General features: G+C 45.2%; 1 pseudogene across 1 annotated transcript; it reads right to left on the reverse strand.

Annotated features, from left to right (window-relative positions):
- Window positions 1-1,717: 1,717 nt before the first annotated feature.
- Window positions 1,718-6,348, reverse strand: LOC148007166 (sperm motility kinase Y pseudogene; annotated as a pseudogene). Its single transcript, XR_015654592.1, has 3 exons — window positions 4,776-6,348; window positions 2,556-4,065; window positions 1,718-2,439 (listed from the first exon to the last, which is right to left on the reverse strand). The product of XR_015654592.1 is annotated as a sperm motility kinase Y pseudogene (transcript).
- Between the last annotated feature and the right edge of the window lie 14,200 nt (window positions 6,349-20,548).

A 20,548-nucleotide genomic window follows, 5' to 3' on the forward strand; every position in this document is an offset into this window, starting at 1 on the left:
GAGAAGGGATTGATTAAGTGTAGGTGAGGAAGCCCTGCTAATATCTACTTGGTGTTACCAAAGACAATGGGTTCTGACTGGCAAGATCTTTGAATTAGATTTTGAAAAATGCCACCTCGGGACAGTTAGTAGGTACTCTCAGGAAGGTGCAGCATGGTGGGCACAATGGGACAGGATCCCTGAGGCTGGTGCAGTGGGACAGGGTCGTTGGGGCAGGTAAAACTGAGTAGGAAACGTGAGCCAGGAACAACAGGGCAGGGACCCAGGTTCAGTTACAACAGAGCAGGGATCCTGGGGGAGATGCAATGGGGCAGGAGTCCTGGGGAAGGGATCTTGTAGTAGTGGCCCTGTGGCATGTGCAACTGGCAGGGACCCTGGGGCAGGTGCACTGTGACGTGCACCCAAGCTGGAATGTTCAGACGGGTGTGTGTTTGCTTCATGCAGCTGCTGTCTGAAGTAGAGAACACTGGCAACTGCCCCAGAGGGGATTTTGGGAAGTCCTTCCAAGAATGCCTCAGCTCCTAACTGAGAAGCTATACATTCCACAGATGTGCCTTTATTGAGATGAGCAGATTCTAAGGGGGGCTGCCTTGAATGAACAGCCGAAGAAAGCAGAAATGAAGAACAAGCAATTGCAGCAGACATGTCCGAGGTGTTTAGCTCAGAAAAGTAGGACTGGAAGAAACTGATTAAGTCAAATCACTTCTCTGTCTATCTATCCATCCATCCATCCATCCATCCATTTCCCTGAGGGAAGTCAGCTTTTCTTTCTGAGAAGGTCAAAGCAGCGCTCCCTTGTGGTGACAATGAGGATTGCAGGCAGTGAGATAAGTGGGTATTTATTTATTTATTTATTTATTTATTTATTTATTTATTTATTTATTTATTTCATGATCTGCGATAGACTGCCACTTGTGGCCAGTCCCCATCTGCATCAGCTGTACCATAAACCCAGTCTCAGTGTGACACAGAAAAGGCCTAATTGGAAAGTATGTCCTCTCTCTAAGCGACACTGTATAATAACATACTCGGGACTGCAGGTCAGTCAAGGCCTGTGTTTAGGAGACTTGTGGACAGATGAATGTCTGTGAGTCTGGACTTAGACTCTGTGGAGGGCTCAGGTCACCTGACTGTCCTGAAGCTTCCCACTGTGATTTACTTCCCTCCTACAGAGCCAGACACCTGAGCAACTGCATTTCCTGGTTATCCCCTAATCCTCTTACACTGTGTAGTGTGTTCAATCTCAGGGAGGGCCTGGGAATCTGAGAGACACCACTGAGCCCCCTGGGCCTGGCTGACTCAACCTGAGGCTACTCTGTGTGTCTTCATTTTGCTCACCCTCCAGAGACCTCAAAAGTCAGCAGTGAGCTTGCTGAGAGGTCAGGAACCTCCATATTGGCCCAAGAGCAACTGTCCTCTTTTACAGGTTCATCCACAGAGCTTGTAATTCTGATTGGTGCAACAGTCAGGAAGAGTGAAAGATGTCATCTCCCAAGGACAAGTGCTGTGCTAGTGGACACTGAGGAACTTCAGGGATCAAACCTTTCCCCATTCTTCTCCAGCCTCTCTTGTTCTTCCTTGAGATGTTTCCTGAAGATCTAAAAGATCCAGGCAATCCATGACATGGGTTTGAACATAATCTCGACATTTTATTCATTGCCTGATAACTAAGACAGGGTAAAATTTATTTATTTATTTATTTATTTATTCATTCATTCATTCATTCATTCAATCATTCGTTATACATACGTACAGGGTAGCTGTATTTAGAAAGACGAGAGAGGGCATCAGATGTCATTAGAGACATTTGTGAGCCTCCATGTGTTTGCTGGGATTTGAACGCAGGACCTCTGGAAGAGCATTCAGTGCTCTTAGCCACTTATCAATCTTTCCATTTTCCAGGCTAACTTTTTTACTTCCAATAATTTCTTCTTTATTCAGGTTACATCCTGATCCCAGTCACTCTCCCTCTTCCCTTCCCAGTCCCACCTTACAAATCCTTTCTACCATAATGCTCTCCCTTCTCTTTGGACAAGGGGAGACACCCTGGGTACCACACCACCCTGGGACATCTAGTCCCAGGTGGCCCGAGCACATTCTGCCCCACAGATTTACAATCAGGCAGTCCGGGTATGGGGAACAGATCCAATGGCAGGCAACACAGACTGAGACAGTCCTGGATCTACTTGTCAGATGACCCACATGGAGACCAACGGCAGATAGCTAACCCGGCTCTGGAGTTGGTTGCACAGGCTCTAGCATACTCCATGGTCCAAGGTATCTGACGGTAGGGGACTTCTTGTAGTGTTTTAACCCAACCAGTTTCCTTGTCACTCTCCCCCCACTCTTCCACAAGACTTCCCAAGCTCCATCTGAGGATTGGCTGTGGCTTTCAGCTGCTGAGTGAAGCCTCTGGAGACAGGTGTGCTACTTTTCTGTCTGCAAGTAAATCAGAAAGAATATCATAAATAGCGTCAGAGGTTGTGTCTGTCACATGAGACAGATCTCACTTTGTGTCAGTCATTGATTGGTTGGTCCCTCAATATCTGCTTTACCTTTATCCCTGCACACTTATTGGCAAGACAGATTTCGAGTTGAAGATTTTGTGAATGTATTGATGTCTCCTTCCTCTTCTAGAAGTGTTTCTTGTTACAGGAGGTGGCCATTTCATTTTCATGCTCTGGTAAGCCTGCAAGGGAGGCTTTGTGTTGGGTCCAGTAGTTAAAAGCAAGACCTGGGAAGAGGAACTGCAGAGTTGTGATCTAGGACTTCCTGCAGCAGCCAGCTCTGGGTTTTTGGAGCCTAGGCAGGCTTTGCAGTCATAGAGCTCCATCCACTGCCCAAGTCCCATCCTGACACCTTCTCCATCTCTATTACAGACCATTGTAATTCTGGCATGGTCGCTCTGTCCTGGGCCCCATAGGCCATCCTACCCTGGAAGAACAGAGAGTTCAAGGACGGCCAAATTTCACTTAAGCAAACTTGTTCTCAGACTGTGTGGTTGCTCTGTCTTAGCTCTCATAACACACTTTCCTCTACGTTGCCTTAGGCTGTATCCTCCAAGCATCCCACCATACATCAGCTCCATATCCTGACGAACCTACCTTAGGGTCCCTGATAATTCCAGATACTTTAATGTTCTCCCAGGATGGACTGTGGGCTCTTGTGTGGCTCATATTGATCGTAGAAGTTCTTGGGAGCCTCCATGCCATGGCATAGGATGTCTCTGATGAACCTACCTCAGGAACATCTACATAGGCTTGTGGAGCAGAGTCAGAAGCAGCGGAGGAGATGTTGTCTGCTGCTCTTAATGTCCTCAGTGCCCAGGGCTTGCCTGTGGTGTGGTTGTGGTCCAGCTCCAGTTAATCACTGATATAAATTCAGCCCGTAGAAGCTGCGGACCCCATGGGGCACAGGGAGGACCATGATTGAGGGGGAACCAAGCAATCCAGGACCCTGTGGGGATCAGGGAATATTCCAGGTCCCCTCTCACGCAGGATGCAAGGCTAGGAGCTCTGTGTGCCCTGACACAGGGGCATGGGACCGTGACTCCCATGAAATGCTCCTTCATGCCTATTACATCATCAGCTTTGAGAAGGTCTTCCTCAGTAAGAACATTCCACACTGCTTGCCTCAGCCATCTGGCTCTCTTTTCCAGGGCTGCATGCCCTCAGGAACATTGACATGTCTTCTATGAAAATTAATATTCTGTTAAATCATTTTGATAAACAGTTCTCAGCATGATATCTGTGTCCAGAAGTAGTCATCAGCAATTCTCACGGGGACAGGGAATCAAAATCTTCCCCCTGCTGTTCATCCTCCTCTTTCTCCTCCTCTTCCTTCTCTTCCTCCTCCTCCTCTTCTTTCTCCTCCTCTCTTCCTCTTCCTCCTCCTCCTCCTACCCTCCTCGTTCTCCTCCTCCTGCTGCTGCTGTGCCTAATGCTGCTTCTGCTATTGTTGCTACTCCTGTTGCTGCTGTAGTTTCTGCTGTTGTCTTTTCCATTGCCATGTGTCTGAAATCACCTACTGTTTATACTGAGGACATGAAAGAATTTCCAGATGACACTGTGAAAGAGACAAGACAATTTATTCCAAGCAAAAAAGACAGTGAGGTAGAATTCTTAGCTTACCATTTGGGGCTTTGATTTGCCTTACTATATTATAACTTCTTTTTTCTACTTCTCAGTTGAGGTCTTTGAAAGAAACCATTTAGAACTACTACCTATAAAATTCAATAGATCACTAGGTCTTAGGAACAAAAAAAACCAGTATGCAAAACAATATGCATGCATGCAGGATTCTGACCATCAACTATAACCCACAAATTAGGTTGTTGATACTTATTCAATGAAAAACCTTGTTAATTAGTTTTGAGGCTTAATGGAATGGGATGTTATATTTGAAAACATAAGACTCTGTTCTGCAGCACTTGTGATTGATGACCACATGTGAAAAGATCAGTAGCCCCTGGAGGAGTCCATGAGCCCATGAACCTCTTGTCCTCACCTTGTGGGAGCTATTGGCCTAAGGGGGAGCTGGAGTCCATCTGAAGGGATGGGCCAACTAGAAAACTCTGTAGAGTGTGGAACTCATCAATCCTATTGGGTCCCTGCTGGGAAGAGGAGAAATCAAGAAGAGGGAGAAGGCTTGGTGTTGGGGAAACCTCATAAAGAACTTAGAGCAGATACAAGGTAAGAATTGTGGGGAAAATGGAAACCAGAGACAGAGGAAGGACCAGCATAGAGCAAACTGAAAAGGACAAAGCACAAAGGTACCTGGGCTATGCCTGCTGCTTGTTCTCTGGACTCTCCCTGTGGCTCATTTCTGGGGGGAGATTCTGTTCTGCCCCAGGCGAGGTTTCTTTCTCCTTGGCATGCAGCAACACAGCTTTATCAGGGCATTTGCTATATTCCTGGTCCACCCCTTAAAACCTCTGTGCCGGACCCTGCTGGGGATGGGCTTATCCTCTAATGGGGCTCTGTGGGAGAGTGGGTTGTCTTCTTTGATTTCCTTATTGCTACTCTTCTCAGTGAAGATGCTTGTTGTTTGAATGCATGGGACACTCACGGCACATTTGTGATAGTGGTCCTGTGTAGGTGTCATCGGTAGAGGCCTGAGACGACCAGCCACAGTGGATCTTTTGCCTCCTTTTGGATGAGCATTCTGGCCATAGTGAGATACGTGACCATGGGAGGATGACACCCGCAAGGTGCCAAGGACTGGCAGGCTTCCACTCCTCTTTGGTTCTAATCTAAAAGCAGCAGCAGGATCAAGGCTAGGAAATGGGGCTACAACGGGACTCACTTGCTGTGCCTGGGCTGTGCAGCCATCCCCCTGGAGAGCCTGCTTTTGTAGAAAGAAATAAGTTGCCATTTCCTCATTATATTTTCTTTGTTTTAAAGAGTGTTTTACTACAGAGGCTTGGAATCCAATGCTTTTCATGGCATCCAAAATGGCCGGGTCTGGTGTGAGGGGAAGCATTTCTTCATAGGGACCTATCAATCCGTTCCAGTGTTCTTTGAACCAAGGGTGTTTCATCGCCTTTCTTGCTGTTGGTCTAAAGTTGGGATTTACCCTCAGTAATTTACTAAGGAGGTCCTCCAGTTCTTTTGAAACCCCACAGGGAGCAGGATATACCCCTGCCACTACTTGTCTCTGCAGTTCTTGGATGATCACTGAATCAAATGGGAGCTTTCCCACTACCATACAGTACAAGACCACTCCTATAATCCACATATCATTCTTCGGCCCGTCATACCGATGGCCAAGGAGGAGTTCAGGGGAACCAAAAGAGTACGTGCCGCAGTGGTGGTTTAGCATTTTTCCAGGTTGAAATTGGGTGCTAAGCCCAAAGTCGATGACTTTGACCTTTTTGTTTTTATCAATCATTATATTGTCCAGTTTGAGGTCTCGGTGAACAATCCCCTTTCCATGGCAGTAGCTCACTGCTGACAATATCTGTTCAAATATTTGCCGGGCCTCATCCTCCTCTATGTGCCCTGACTCTCTGATGTACTGGTAGAGTTCTTGGCCTTCCACCAGCTCCATTATGAGGTATATTCTCGTTTCCTTTTCAATAACTTGTATGAGAGACACTATGTTGGGGTGGTTGATCTTTCTCATTATGTTTGCTTCCATCATGGCTGGCTGGAACCACTGCTTGTCCTTTCGCAGAACTTTGACAGCCACCGGGGTTCCTGTGAGCCGGTGGTGGGCCAGGAGGACTTTGGCGTTGCCCCCTTGCCCAATTGTCCCCAATACTTGGTATTGGGAATGGAAGTTGCCCTCCTCAGAGATACTGGGCTCGGGTGTAGGGGTTGGTAACTCCTCCTCAGTCTCTGTAGGCATTTTATCAGTACTAATGCTACCTAAAAATAACAAAAATGGAATCAAATAATGAAAAAGATGGAGCAATATAGGAGCTAAAATTACACTTGTGGTACCTAAAAGAAACAAACAAAAGAAAAAGAAAAAAAAACAAACAAAGACAAAGTAAAAACTAGACTAGAAAAATAGAGCAAAATTATGAAAAAGTTAAGGGGAAAATATGAAGAGTCATAAGTAAAAGCCACCCAAATAACCAACCCCAAAAGAGAAAGCCAAGAGCACACACATACTAAATGCAATGATGAAAATAAAAATCGTCATACTACAATAGGATTGGGCGGCCAAAGATGGTCAATACTATGAATAGATGTTCATTGAAGAAAAAAAAAAACAGATGAAAGAAACGAGAGGAGAAAGAATTAGTAAAAGACAAAACAAACAAATATAAAAAGCCAACACTTAAGGGAAAACTCCATTGAATTTCAGGACCTAGTGATCCACAAAAATCCACAACTCTCCAGAGCAAAATACTGAAAATTAAAATTAACCAACCACAAGGAATAAGGCAGTTAATTATCAGTGAACAGTAAACCTTAAACAAAGGCCGAAGAGTCAAAGTGTCACAAAGGGCAAATTTGTATCAAGTCTAAGCCAATGATTGCTTGTACTCAATAAATAGAGAAACAGGAATAATGTAAAAGGATGAAACCGCAGGACATTGAAAATGGAGATAGAGTTAATCATCCGACTGCAGAACCGTAAATAATCAAAGCAGTAATATAGCATGTGAGAACATAAAAACCACCACCAAAATGAATCCAGCAATCCATAAAAAATAAATAAATAAATAAAACAAAAAACAAAACCCCAATAAGGAAATAGCCAGTGGCGTGGCAATATGTGACCTAATTCTTTCTCTTGAAGTCATCCAAAAATCAATCAATCAAGAAATAGGCAGCCAGCCATCTACATAGGCCTTTAAACTGATATTATGGGGTTGGCATACCAAATGCCTGGGAGCGACTGGTCAGCCAACCCAGATACTTGGGCAGCTGCAGGCCAGTGAGAGAGCCTGTCTTGAAAATAAGGTTGAGAACCTACCTCAGGAACAGCAGCCGGGGTGACTTCTGGCCTCTACACTCTCTTGCACTGAGGTGCAGGTAATATAGATACAAGGGGCAAAAGGGGATGGGCACGTGCACACACAGACGCACACAGACACACACACACACACACACACACGCACACACACACACACAGGCACTCACACAGGCACAGGCACACACACAGGAACACACACAGAAATACACAGAAGTGAACTTATACTCACACAAACTCTTACAAACACCCAGATTCACACAAAGCACGCATACTTACACACAAGCAAAGCTGAAAAAACACACGTCAGACACATACACACATACACACAGGGATACACATACGCACAAGAAGACATACACACATACAAACACATACACACATACAAACCTGTAAACTCACACACTCCTACATATACTGACAAACACACAGGCAAAAGTGTACACGCACTCACACACAGGCCAATCTGTCAACACACACTCTCTTACACACACTGATACATACACATATACACAGTACAGTAAAATTCGATACAACCACACACAGCTCACTAGATACAACCAAGTCGCAGAGGGCTCCACTCCACACCTCCTCTCAAAGCACTCAAAGAATTCCAGGCCTGGCAACAGCTTAATATGTGTTTGCTGGGCCGCCTCACAATCACTCCTCATGAGGTCACAATAGGACCTGTCATGACATGGTTGGGAAGGACTCTGAGACCGTGGCTTCTATGGGCTATGGAAAGACTTTAGGCTGTTAGAAATAAAACCCTGTAAGATGTTTAGCTGTCCATAGTTCTCTGTTTTGAATGCTTACTCTGCATCCTGCTAAAAAGTCCTCATGTTTACACTCAGGGTGTCACGTTATCTTTGAATTCTGAAGGATTAGCCTCAAACTGATGGTATAGTTTTCTTTTTTTAAAGACAAAGCTGTTTCTAAACTGACCCATCAAGAGGACACTGTTCTCATAAGTCCTCAGAAAGGCTCTAGGTTATCATCAAACACCTGAGACAAAGCTGCAGGACTAGGCAGAGACTTGAGTTTGAATCCCCCAAACGCCTAATGGATGCATCAGCAAAGCTCATAAGCTTTCTCTGTGGAGAAGTTAACATGGACCAACAGATTAGAGGGCCAGAGCCCCAACCCATGCTGGGTGGACACTCTCCTCTGACATCCAACACAGAGATCTTTGTACAGAGATCAGGAGAAGGCTTCTCTGAATAGCTGTGCAGAGCACCTCAGGCTCAGGGACTCAGGACTGACACCCATAGAATGCTGTAGTGGAACCCTTTGTGATTCAAGGGCTCATCTGCCTGGGTCCCTGAGCCTCTAGAGATGATCCCAGGACTGGGCTGTGGCTGCTTATGGGCTCAGACAGGGAGGTGCCAGGGGGTTTGCCCTTGGCTCCTGGGAGTAGAGCAGTTTTTCTTTCCCTGTCCCTGCTTTTTGAACTTTTCTTTCCTTGGGAAAATGGAAGGACTGGAAGAAGTCTGTCTATGGAGAGTGAGGCTGGCTGGGAAACTGCTCGCTGTTCTCCATTGTCATCCTGCTGGGGGTTTGGAGTTGTTGGCAGGTTAGCCTCTCCACCATTCCAATCTGCTTCTCTCCATTTAATCCATGCATCTCTGTCTCTTCGCTTCGTGACATGGTTGCACAAGTCCTACCTGTAGCTGCCACTCCAGGGCATAAGTCCCTCAGTGAGTGAATTCCAGATGGTTCTGTCTAGAGAGAAATTGTACAGGGTCGTTGCTCAGTATGTAGGTACATGGAAGAGGATACTGCACGGCATCCAAACACATTTCATATAACATCAATCCACATACTCTGGTACTCATCAGTTCTATTTACACCTTTCGCGATTACTGCTATTCACTGTACTGTGAAGTGTGAATTTTTATTATGTTTCACTTCTTCAAAGGAAGAGACAGTGTTTAGCACTGGAGATTCCAAAGGCCTAGCTGGAAGGGAGGCCTTGACACACAGGTGTGCTCCTGGGAAAGAGCTCTTTCATAAAACACCCCGTTGAATCCCATCATGTATGGATTGCTCTATGCCCTATCTAGGGTTGACCTCAGTGTATATATATATATATATATATATATATATATATATATATATATATATATATACATATATGTATATATATATGTATATTGACTTGAGTAATTTTTATATACATTTCCAGTATTCCCTTTCCCAGTTTCCGTGCAAACATCCCCTTCCCTCCTCCCCATCCTGCCCCCCTTGTCGCCCTCCTCCCAACAATCTAGTTCACTGGGGGTTCAGTCTTAGCAGGACCCAGGGCTTCTTCTTCCAATGGTGATCTTACTAGGATATTAATTCTCCATGTTCCCTTCCCCAGCTTCCAGACTTTAGATGACTGGATGCCCTGACTGATTTTTACACAGGATAAAAGTCGGCTACATTTGTGTTTGATTATTAACAGTGCCTCTGGAACTAAACTCAGATCATCAGCTATTCCTTTCACCTCTGAACCATCTCAAAAGCTCACACTATATATTCTGTTCTGTCCTCAGTGTACCATGTATTGCTATAATCACCAGCATTGTTAAAGCAAGCCAAAGGAGATTTATAAAATCTTCAGATTTTGAAATTTACATTCACACATAGCTTGTGCTACACATCATTAATCCCCCTTTCATGAGAGAGAAGGTCTCTATACTGTCCAAACCACCCTTGTGTACAGGGTGAGTTTTAGGACAGCTTCAGTTTGTGGTAACACTCTGTCTCAAATTAAGCACACAACAGCAACAACCCAACCACACTCACACAGAAACACATGCATGGAACATACACACACACACACACACACACACACACACGCACACGCACACACACACACACACACACACACACACACACACAGAGCACTTTCCAGTTTCTACCCTTCTGATTCGTCAAGTGAGCAATTAGTGTAACTGTACTTTAATCTCACCTACCTCAGTCCTTCCAGTCTGTAGGCTTCTCTTAAACCCTCAGGAATTGGCAACTGACATCAGGCCGGTTTCTGCTTGCTGGTGGGGAAATTGGGTTGTGTTGCTTTGTTAATCTGCACTCCCTCAGCCAACCTCCACAGGCCCTGAGAAGATTCCATTAACCTCCTTCAGAGTACTTTAGTGTTTTAAAGTCATACTCAACAAAGTAAGAAACCATTTGGTTTGATTGCAGCATTTAGGATTGTGTTGAGTAGGCACCAGCAGAATGTACACTGTTTATGAAGTAGGTCTGTGAGTAAGGGCTAGGTGTAATTTTATCTGCTGAGTGAGTGAGCGTTTGCTCCATATCGTTACCCATTTTGGCTTCTGTGGTATTTTTATTCCTATAGACTAAACGGTTTGAGTTTGTGTTGGCTTCTTCTGTGATTTCAGTATCCAGCACCTCTGGACTTATCCTATAAGTATGACCAGATTAACAGGGCTGTTGATTTTCCATGGAGATGCTTGTTTACATTTTTACTTAATCCACATCTTATGTTCAAGAGGAGGGAGAGCAGCTTGCTGGCTTTGCAGCAACACACATTGACCCAGAGTGAAGGTTCTCTCTGTTACTGATTCGAATTCCTGAATCATCATGACATTTTGCATGAGCTATCCTCCACTGTCTCGGGCATTTGAGTACTCCTTTCCCAGTTGCTGACTCTGTTTGGGAAGACTCAGGAGGTGTGCCCTTGCTGGAGAAAGAATGCCAGTGGGGCTGGGCTTTGAGGTTTTAGTGCTCTGCACCACTCCCTGTGCACTCTCTGCTTTGTACTTGTGATTCCAGATGTGAGTCCTCTGCTTCCTGCTCCTTCCACCGTTTAGGTGGTAACAGGTGGTCTGTGAAATAGGATCACTAATCGCCTACATGTTTTATAGTTTGCTGTGCTCATGGCATTTCTGTCACAGAAATACAAATGTAACTAATGCAGAAGGGGATGTGATAGAGCGGACTCTTGCTCCGTGATACCTGACCATGCCAGTTTGTGCTTGTTACTTGTTTTGGAAAATATGCAAGAATTCAGAACTTTGAACTAGAAGTGGCCCAGTGCCACTTCTAGTTTAATGGGGTATACTGGCAGGAGCTTGGGAGTCAGGAGTGCCAAGACCTATCCAGAATGTGGAAGCACAGGACAAGGAGATTCAGAAGGCAATAATATTTGTAACTGGCCTGGGATAATTTGTATGATGCTTTTACAAAAATGTGGCTTCCTTCAGCCCACATCGTAAAAACCTACCTGAGGCTAAATTAAAAAGTAATAAACAAATTTCTTCGATGAAAATTTGAAGAGAGCCCAGTATGGCCTCTGTTATACTGAGGTTATAGGACTTCAATGAAAAAGAGTAAATGGGGCAAATAGAAATGCAAAATGTATAGTTTACAGAGAAAAAGACACTGGGAAGATTAATATTTTAGCCAATGCCTAGGCCAGAAGAGAGCCTGCAATTACTTAGGAGATTAGAACCTTAATAAGAGGCCATGTCTCCTCAGGTGAAGACATCACTCAATTAACCTCGTAATCTGTGGTAGAAAGTGACTTACTTAGGGTTTACCTGCTATTAACAGACACCATGACCAATGCAAATCTTATAAGAAGAACACTGCTTTGGGTTTGGTTTACAAGTTCAGCAGTTTGGTTCATTATCATCAAGGTGGGAGCATGGCAGCATCTAGGCAGATATGGTACAGGAGGAGCTGAGTGTTCTACATCATCATCTGAACGCTGCTACTAGAAAACTGATTTTCATGCAGCTAGGACAAGGAACGTAAGGGTCACATCTACAGTGACACACTTCCTCAATCAAGGCTACACCTATCCAATGAGGGCTCATCTGCAAATAGTCCCACTCCCTGGGCTGAGCATATTCAAATCAACACAGGAACATTAGGCATTTTCAGTTCCTGAAATCACCTGTGATCAGAAGCTGCTGCTACTGTGGGTCATGGGGCCCAGGGTTTTCCAGAACTCAGGCATCTTCTCATGTACTCTCATCAGTCACTGGGAGTAAGGAAGCTCAGCAAAGGACTGCTGTGTGGGCTGAGACAGCTGAGAAAGTGTGCTTGGGAAGGTGTGTCAATCTTCATCTCCACATGGAGATAGCATGGGGGTTAACTGACCTTACCTGACCAGTTTCCATGTTTGGTACCCCTGGACCATATTCATTGTCAGGTAGGAAAGTGTTATTTGGCACCCAATGTCATGTTGTGCTTATCATGTACCCAAAGTTGATAGATGACTTAAGAATGTAGGCTTGAAAGGTATCCAGTTTCTATTCTGGGAAGGAGACCAGCAGGCCTGAGAGGAACAGGCCTCATGTGCAGAGGGATGTACCATCTGTACATGGTTGGGAGAAGCTCAGAGAAGGTTAGTCAAAGCTGTCTATCCAGTAGAGGTTAGTTAACTGTGAAACTATCACTAACAGTAAAGGTAACTTTGAACTCTGAGGAAGAGAAGGTTTGTTGCCATTGTTTGTGGACCATGCTTCAGAGGTGATGAGACACAGAGAAACTGTGTCTTGGGTTCATGCCACGAAGCTTGCTAGCTGAGCACTTCACATCTTAAGTTGTGTATGTCGTCAGGGCCCTTACACAAAGGTGATCTAGTGACAGTGTCTTGCTTTATTTGTAGCAATCACATGAATTTAAATTTCCTACTTGTTCTTGTTCTTAAAAACTCACTGATTAGTTTTAGCTGAGACTCCTGGGACACTTTTCTCTCACATGCTGTAAGTTTCAAAGATTTGGTGATTAACATAAATAACTATTCATAGGTGAACACAGGGCCCACACTGACCTCACCTTGCTATCTGGAACTGTTATTCCTGAGCCAAGGGTCTCAAGGGTCTCTGCCTCAGAAAGAAATGTGGAAAAGTGATCTCATAATCTATTCACATTCCTTGTGTCATCCAGAATATCTGCTAGAATGAGAGGATCCTTCCCTTCTCAGGACAATGTAGAAAATGATTCCCCAGGAGGAAAGAAAGGGCCACTACCCGCCTCTGTGGCGCAGTCCCTGGTGTTCACTGTAATGTCACCCAACAGTCCCACCTTGAATCTCCTGTTCCACTTAAGCATGGAGCCACCCTTTTATTCTGGGAGATAAACAGGAATCTCCAGCTAGGAACAGTGGTCCAAACATGAGGTTAAGTGAAGGCAGTGAGAATGGGGTATATACATTAAGGGTCTCTGATTGAATGATTCTGAACTTAATGTACTTCCTACTAGAGTCATCTGTAAGTGATATGTAAGCTTTGTATTAAAATGTACCTTTACGTCCAAGATTTCATGGTAGGTCAATGCCCTACACTCTCTTAAAGATAATTTAAGAACTGCATGAAGAAGAGAAAATACTGATCAGAAAATATTCCTCGGTGTACAAGACTGGTTTACATGCGCAAGTCTCTGTGCTCAACTCAAAGAGCACACAATATGCATTAGAAAGTAGATGATAAGAACTCTCTCTCTCTCTCTCTCTCTCTCTCTCTCTCTCTCTCTCTCTCTCTCTACCTCACTTTCGATCTATCACTCTCTCATGGGTGTGTGTGTCTCTGTGTGTGTGTGCATGTGTTTGTGAATCTTTGTCTGTGTGTCTGTCTGTCTGTCTGTCTGTCACTCTCTCTCTCCTGTGTGTGTGTGTGTGTGTGTGTGTGTGTGTGTGTGTGTGTGTGTGAGAGAGAGAAGGTGAGCTGAGGGTCTGCATGCCGAGTTGGAACAAGGATCCCATGTTGATTGACTCCCACCTTGACAAGTATCATGTTGTTGGGATGACCAGCATGTGACTATTGGGACAAGATAGAAGTGTTTACAAAGCCAACAGTTTTGACCGATTTATGCAAATTAGGGCAGATTTGAGAGTACACTTAGGAGTTTTAAACTTTGTTTGAAAAAACAAAAAACAGTGATCTTGGAATAGTTTCTTTGGAGTATACCGCCAAAGGCCAAATTTTATCTGATTGTTGGTGAGCACCTGTAGGTTTTTGTGTTCCTCATGTAATATCCCTTAGGTTTGGGTCAGACAATGTAAACCTTATCATTTCCACTGTTTTTAACATCTCAAATGATGTCCCACGTTCTAGGTGCCAATCCACAAATGCCCACTCCTACATCTCCTCCCTCCTCCCTCCATTGTGCCACTATGATGCTGCTCCTCAACTCACCCAACTTTTCAAAACCCACCACCCCAGCCTCCTCCTACGTTCGAGCATCACATCTCCACAGGACCAAGGGCCTTCCACCCCTTTGGTTTCAAATAATGCCATCCTCTGATATATATTGGTTGGTGGTCTATTTTCTGGAAGCTCTGGGTCATCAGCCAGCATATATTGTTCTTCCTCTATTGCAGGACCTCCTCTGTCACAGGACATCCACTGTTTAAGCACCACCACTACCTCAGGAAGTCCACTGTCTGTGTGTCAACTCCACTGTTACAGGACCACAAGTGTCTCAACACTTCAACTATCACAGCACTTCTACTGTTCAGGAGCTCAAGAGTCTCAGCATCTCAAGTGTCACAGGACCTCCTTTGTCCAAGAACTGGACTGTCCAAGCAACACTACTATTGCGGGACCTCCACTGTCACAGGACTTCCACTGTAGGAGCACTACAACTGTCTCAGGACACCCACTGTCCTATCACCTCCACTATCCCAGGAATTCCACTGTCGTAGCACCTCCCATAGCAACTACAGTGTTTCAGGACATCAACTGAAGCAAGATCTCCCATGATGCTGCAACTTCACTGCCACAGGATCTCTACAGTGACAGGAATACCCCTGTATCAGCAATTCCAATTTTGCAGGACCTCCACTGTAGCAGAACCTTCAATTGTGCAGCAGCTCCCCTGTAGGTAGATTGACCTCCACGATCTCAGTGCCTCCACTTTCAAAGGACCTTCACTGTCACAGAACCGGCGCCATTTCAGTGTCTCCACTGTTGCAGGACCTACCTCTTCACAGGATCTGCACTGTTGCAGCAACTGTAATTTCAATTTTTCAAAGTCATTGCTGGTTATTATATTTGAGGCTGAATGAAATGTGATGCTACTTTTGAAAGCATAAGAATTTGTTCTATAGCTCTTGTGATAAATGCCGTGTGTGCTAGGACCACTAACCTATGGAAGATTTCATGAGCTCATACCACTCTCCACCTCACTTTGTGGAAGCTGGTGTTTTTAGAGTGTGATAAACTTCAGGTGAATGGATGCATTCAGCTGCACCACGCTCTAGAGTGGGCTACACAGCAGTCATATTGAGTCCTTGCTGGGAAGAGAAGAAATCCAGAAGAGGGAGAAGGCTTGGGTTGGGGGAAGAATCATAAAATACTTAGAGGATATAAGAAGGTAAGAATTATGGGGAACAGGAAAACAGAGCCAGAGGAAGAATGAGCACAGAGCAAACTGGGAAGGACAAAGTACAAAGGCACGTGGGTTTTGCCATCTGCGTGTTCTCTGGACAATCTCCCTTGGCCTCATTTCTGGGAGAAAACTCTTCCTCCACCCCCTTGTAAGGTTTTATTCTTGAAGGAAAGCAGCCACACAACTTCATCAGTGAATTTCCCCATTGTAATTGGTTCATCCTTTAATGCCTCTGGGAAATCCCCAGCTGGGGAATGTCCTGCTCTCTGCTGAGAGACAGCAGGAAAGTAGGTTGTCTTCTGTTTTCTCGTTGCTACAGCTCTTCTAAGTGTGGCTAATGGTTGAGTGAAGACACAGGACACTTCTGGTGTGTATGTATGCTTTGTTCACTGTGGGTGTTGTCGGGAGTGTCCTGAAAAGAAGAAGGGCATGCCCAATGGCTCTTTGCTTCCTCTTTGACTAGCCTTATGATCATAGGGAGACACTAGGTCATTGGAAGATGAGTCTATGTTGTGTTCACTTCTGTTCCTATTTAGTCCTAGAGGGAAATCAGCAAGGGTAGAGAATGGGACCGTAACTGGACAAAGCTGCTGAGCCTGTGTTGTGAAGCAATTCCTGTGTATAACTTGCTGTTACATTAAGCAATAGGATGCCATATTCTGGTTATACCTTTTTGATGCAATGAATCTATAAAATTTTACCTCAAACCTCAATATATTACGTTTCTTCCTCTTTTGGAGTATCTGGCATGAGAGGGATCACTTCTTCATAAGGATTTGTGAACCTCTTCCAGTTTTCATTGACCAGGGGTACATCATCACCTCTGTGACTGTCAGCCCATAGTTCGGATTGACTTTTATTAAGAGGCTAAGCTGCCTCTTCTGACACCCCACAGTGAACAGGGTACACACCTGCTACAACCTGTCTTCTGAACTGTTGTATGACAACAGAGTCAAATACAACAGTGAAATATAAGCCTACTCCTAAGATCCATACGTTGTTTTTTTTTTTTTTTTGCACCATCATAAAGTTGTCCTAGGAAGAGATCAGGTGCATCAATAGGGTAAGCAACATGCTGCCAGTTCAGCATTTGCCCAGGTTTGTCTTGAGTTGAAGGCCAAAGTCGATGCTTTTGACTTTTCCGTTCTTCTCTAACAAAATATAATCTGGTTTCGGGTCACTGTGAACTTATACAGTGCCCATAGCCATAGATAAAGCCTGCTAACATTTGCCTAAATATTTCCTTGGCTCCTTCCTCCTCTCGGTGGAAAGATTTTCAGATGTATTTGTAAAGCTCTAAAATTTCAACCAGTTTCACGATAAGTTATTAGAATTGTCTCAGACTCAATTGGAGAAGCAAGATGATGTTGGGGTGGATGAAAAACTTCATTATATTTGCCATGGTCATGTTTGGCTGGCACCATTGCTTCTTCTTTGCATGCACTTTGATAACCCCTGTAGCAGAACTTCCACTGTCCCAGCACCTGAACTATCCCAAGACCTCCACAGTCAAAGGACCAATATTGTGGTAGGGCGTCTGTGGTCAGGCAACTCCTCTGTCTCAGACCCTCCAAATTGCAAGACCTTTATGGGCACTGGAAGTCACTGTCCCTAAACTTCCACTGTTGGAGTACCTCAACTATAACAAGGACCTCTACTATTGTACAACCCCCTTGTCATAGCACGTCTATTGTTACAAAGTAGTCCACTGTCAAAGGACCTCCAGGGTCTCAGCCTCTCCACTGTTACAGGATCTCTACTGTCTTAGGACCGCTGCTGTTGGAGGACCTCCTGTCTCTCAGCAACTTCAGTTTGTTGGAGCTCTCCTATCAGAGGACATTTACATTTTCTGTACTTCCAGTGTCACAGCTGTTATAAGAACCTCCGTTCTCACAGGACCTCCAGTGCGTCAGTACCTCCACTGTCCAAGGACTTTTATATTGTAGGACCTCTACTGTCCTACAGAATGTCCACTGTCGCTAGATTTCCACTGTCACAACACCGCAACCATTACAAGAACTGCAATTTTGGCATGACCTCCAGTGTTCCAGCCCCTCCAGTGTCATAGGACCTCCACTATCACAGGACGTCCACTGTCTCACCAAGGTCAATTTAAAGGACCTCTACTATAACAGGATATCCACTGTAGCTGGACTTACACTTTTGCAGTACCTCAACTGTTGCAGGACCAACAAGGTTGCAGGACATAGACCCTCTCAGCAGCTAGAATTTGCAGGACCTCTACTGGCACAAAAATTCCACAGTTGCTGGAGCTCCACTGTCACTGCAAATGCACTGTCTCATGATATTCACTGTTGCTGGACCAGTAGTGTGGCAGCACATCCATTTTTGCCAAGCCCCTCCACTGACGCAAGACTTCCACTTTTGTAGCACCTTCACGGTCCAAACAAACCAACTCCTGCAGGATCTCCATTGTCTCAGGGCATTCACTAATGCCAGCTCTCCAATGTTGTAGGATATCCACTTTCACAACAGCTAGAATCTTGCAGGACCTCTACTGGCAAAGACAGTCCACTGCTGCTGGCTCTCTACGGTCAGTGCCAATGCATCGATTCATGACCTCCATTGTCACAGGACCTCCACTTTTGTAGGACCTTCACTGTCCAGGCAAACTGCAGGATCTCCAGTGTCTCAGGACATTTACTGGTGCAGAGCCTCCCTTTATTCCAGACTTCAACTATTCCAAGGTCATCTACACTGTCTTAGGACCTCCAATATTGCAGGACCTCAAATGTCCCAGGACCTCAGGTGACATAGCACCTCCATTGTCCCAACACCCTTACTGTCTCAGAACCTCAATTTTCCCACGACCTGTTCAGTTGCATGACCTCCAATGTTGGAAGAACTGCACGGTATGAGAGCCTCAACTGTTGCAGGACCTCCAATGTTGTAGGAACACAATATTCCTACACTGGACCTACACTGTCCATCACCTTCACTTTCCTAGCACCTCCACTCTCACAGGACCTACACTGTTGCAGGAACTCCATTGTCTGAGCACCTGCATGTCTCAGGACCTCGAATGATCCAGAACCTCTAATGGTGCAGGACCTCCACTGTCACCAGACTTCCACTGTCTCAGGACATCCACTCTATCACCAACTAGACTTTTGCAGAACTTCTACTGGAACAGGATCTCCATTGTGGCTGGTCTTACATTGTCTAAGGCCTCCACTATCACAGACTTTCAGATGAATTTGTAAAGCTGTAGAACTTCAAAGAGCTCCATGAGAAGGTAGACGTGTCTCAGACTCAATTCCTTGGTGAAGCAATATGAATTTGGGGTGGATTAATATCTTCATTATATTTGCCATGGTCTGGTCTGGGTGGCATCCTTGCTGCTTCTTTCCATGCATTTTGATAACCATTGTAGCAGTACTTCCACTGTCCCAGAACCTGCACTACCCTAAGAACTCCCTTGTCACAGGACATCCACTGTGGTAGTACCTCGGCTGTCAGGAAACTCCACAGACTCAGTACCTCCAAACTGCAAGATCTCTACTGGCACAGGAATTCTACTGTCCCTGAACATCCACTGTCACAGCACTTCAACTGTTTCAAGGACCTCTATTGTCGCAAGACCTCCTATATCATGGTTATAAGGACCTGCATTGTCAAAAGACCTCCATTGTCTCAGCCCTTCCACTTTCTCAGGACCTCCAAGCAGCAGGAACTCTACTGGCACAGGTTATCCATTGACACTGCTTTTCCACTGTTGCAGGACCTCAACTGTTATAAGGACCTCCACTGTGGCAGGACCTTCAGTGTCTCATCAACTTCACGGTGAGCAACACCAATGTGCAAGACCTCTACTAGCACAGTATATGCACAGTATCTATACTTAGACTGTTGCAGTACCTTAACTGTTGCAGGACCTCCAATTTAGAACATGCACTCTTTTAGCAGCCAGACTTTTGCAGGACCTCTACTGGCACAGTAATTCCTCTGTTGTTGGACCTCCACCGTCAGTTCAATGGCACTGACTCATGACATCCACTGTTGCGGGACCTCCAATGTTGAAGGATGTTCACTGTTGCAGGGCATTCCCTGTCAAAGGACCTCTGTTGATGCAGGATCTCCACTTTCACTGTTCTAGCAAACCAACTATTGCAGAACCTACAGTGTTGGAACAACTGCATTGTATCAGGACATTTACTGTTGCATGACCTGTAGTGTGGAAACACCCCCATTTTTACCAGATCTCAGCTGTCCCAGGCCCATCTCCACTGACTGAGGACCTCCAATAATGCAGGACATCCAATATTTCAGGACCTCAAATGTGCCAGGACCTCAACTGATGAAGGATCTCCAATATCGCAGCACCAAAACAGTCACAGGACCTCCATTGTCCCATCACCTTTACTGTCCCAGCACCTCCACTCTCACATGACCTACAATGGTGCATAAACTCCAATGTCCGAGCAACTGCACTGTCTCAGGACCTCGATTGTTCCAGAACCTCCAATAGTGCAGGACCTCCACTGTCACCAGATCTCCACTGTCTTAGAACATCCACTCTATCACCAACTCGACTTGTGTAGAACCTCTCCTGGCACAGCATCTCCATTGTGCCTGGTCTGACATTGTCTCAAAACTTCAGCTATCACAGGAATTCCACTGTAGCAGGACCTCCTCTGTCTAAAGACAACCCCTATTGCAGGACCTTTACTGTGCAAGGAACTCCACTGTTGCAGGACATCCATTCTTGCAACACCTGCATTGTCTCAGGACCTCCACTGTACCAATCCCATCT

The sequence above is a fragment of the Rattus norvegicus genome, chromosome 1 (genome assembly GCF_021556685.1).
Source record: "Rattus norvegicus strain SHRSP/BbbUtx chromosome 1, alternate assembly SHRSP_T2T, whole genome shotgun sequence".
NCBI lineage: Eukaryota > Metazoa > Chordata > Mammalia > Rodentia > Muridae > Rattus > Rattus norvegicus.